The sequence below is a fragment of the Octodon degus genome, unplaced genomic scaffold, assembly GCF_000260255.1.
Source record: "Octodon degus isolate 3935 unplaced genomic scaffold, OctDeg1.0 scaffold00079, whole genome shotgun sequence".
NCBI classification, from domain to species: domain Eukaryota; kingdom Metazoa; phylum Chordata; class Mammalia; order Rodentia; family Octodontidae; genus Octodon; species Octodon degus.
This window is the reverse complement of record NW_004524655.1, coordinates 41,835-44,263: the sequence shown is the minus strand read 5'-3', so window position 1 is coordinate 44,263 and position 2,429 is coordinate 41,835. Positions and strand designations below refer to the sequence as shown.

Genomic DNA, 2,429 nt, shown 5'->3' with positions numbered 1-2,429 from the left:
TAGTGTTTGATATTCCTCATGAAGCCCTTTATCAAACAAATGCAAGATACTGTTTACCTTGAGCTCCTTCTCAGAGCTTAGTCACCCTGAAAAAACCTGGATTGATGCGTTAAAGAAGCTATTTCAACGCCAAATCATTCCAAAAATAGAAAAAGAGGAGGGTAGCTTCTTGAGGGTAGAGCCATCCACGTGTTCCTCCTGCACAAATGGGGGTCTCAGTGATACTGCAGTAATGCCATTTGTTGATGGGAGGGGTCCTTGTCACTGGCTTCCTGATGGACCATCTGCTCATGACCCTAGCAAGAGCATCACATTCTTGCCTGTGGCCTCTTGCAAGGTCAGGGTCAGAGGGATACTTCCACCTTCCCTGGTCAAGTCTGGTTCGACACCAAAAATTGTTTTTCGGGCTCTTCTCCCTGCCATATAATGTGGGTGGTTGAAATCGGATACCCAAATCTTCCCACCGTGGTCCATGTAGGCCTTAAAATTGTTGGGACTGTGTAGTTCAGCAAACTTCTTAGTCAAGTAGCTTGTAACCTGTTCAATGACAGCCTCAGGGATCATGTGTGGCATGAGTCTCATGCAGACCATGCCAGTCACTTTTCTAGGTATCACTGTCTTGGCCCCAGACCCACAGAAGGCATCTTCAATGGCTTGAAGGAAGAGGGATGGGTACCGCCATTGGTGTATCAAGATTTACTTGTGGCTGTGCAGAAGGTGTGAGCCAAATGTCCTTGTCAATCTCCTTCATAGCAAAGCTAATGTTGTAAACTTCGTGTTCTTCATTCTTCAGGGAGCAACAACCTCCCTGATGCCAGGGATGAGAATTTTCCCCTTGTTGTGTGTCAGAGCCCATCAATGAAATGAGATGTGTCATGGCCTCATGGCATGAGCTACGATATACCATAGAATGGAGGTCTTTGTCACTGCATTTCACCTCAATGAGGAAGTAACAAATGCCCCTGAGACCATGCATGATGTGTGGCTTCTTCTTCCCCAGCCAGTAATTGTCAGAAATGCAAACATAGTCCATATCTTTTAAAAAGGTGTCTTTCTGGGAAAAAATAAGCTCATGCAGGCCTTCAGCATGAGACTCATCCATACTTTCACAGCAGAATCGCACAATGACAGGAATCTGCTGACTTGTCTTCTGATATGGTTCTAAGGCATTCATCCAGCTGGCCACTGGTCCCTTATCAGTTGAACCTGTTTCATACAACTTGCCATCTTACTTCCCCAAGGTGAAGGGCTCACTATCACAGCCATCCTCCAGAGCCACAGGCTCCAGATCCAGATGCTTGTAAATACACAGGGTCGTCTTCTGTGAACCACAGTCTAATTTCCCCCACTGAATGCTAGGAAGAGGTATCTCTGAGCCATCAGGGAACTTTTGTTTCCCAATATCTACCAGTTCCACACAGCCCCCCAGCTGCTGGCTATCTGTGGCAACAATCTCCATCATCCCTTTGACTTTTAGTCTCCTCAGGCTAGGCTGACACTCTCTGGATGGCCACTTATTTTGCAAGTTTCTTAATGCAGCTGTCCTGGTTTTCATCAATAGATGGAAATGGGGGACTCAGGGCTGACATCTTTTGAGCAAATTGCAGATGGTTTGGCTGAAGCCACACAGTTCCTTCACTTATTAATTTTACCTAAATTCTGCATTACAGGTAAACAAAGAAGAGAAAATTATGGTACAGAAATTACCAGTGGGTATTTCTGTGTCTCAGTCTCCTGCACAACATGGATGACATTCAGGTGTGTGTTCTGGAGGCAATGGAACCATGCTTCTCTGAGCTCACTCGGCCAACAGAGATCTAGATTGACCCCATACATCTTGTCTATCAGGTGTACATTTTCTCTAAATTCTAGGAGTATGTGAATATTGGGTCAGGTAAAAAATTGAGACTATTTTTTGATGCCTCATTCAGTGTTGCCTAACATGGTGTCCTTGGTCAATAGCTTTAGGTAAAGGAGATGGAGAGAGTACTCATAACTCTGAGAAGGACAGCGTACCTGGGAGCACAAGACTCTCTAACCACCAACTCTGAGGTTCTTGGCTAGAACTGAAGAGAGTGGGGCCTTTTCAGTCCTAAGCCCATTGGGGACTATGTGAGCAGCAGCAGGCTATGGATGGGTAGAGTCCTTTGTGGAGTCCAGTTCTACATTGTAGGTCAAGATCCATTTTCTTCCATTCCTTGACTGTAACTACAGTTCCTCAAGGGGCCATATGAAGTTTGGCACTGGGAATTCTACTGCTCACAAAATCTGTGTGGTCTTCAATACCAAGTCTGTTTTGGAGCTGTATGTGCATGAGACAGAATGCTCTAGAATTACTGACACTGTTGGTAGATACAATGCATTGTTTTTTACAAGTTTAGTGTTCACTTGTGGAATACCAGTAAGAAAAATGTGTGGAATAAGTTTTA

General features: G+C 44.8%; 1 pseudogene; it reads right to left on the bottom strand.

Moving 5' to 3' along the window:
• Positions 1–288: 288 nt before the first annotated feature.
• On the bottom strand, positions 289–1,589 carry LOC101580769 (annotated as a pseudogene).
• Positions 1,590–2,429: the final 840 nt, after the last annotated feature.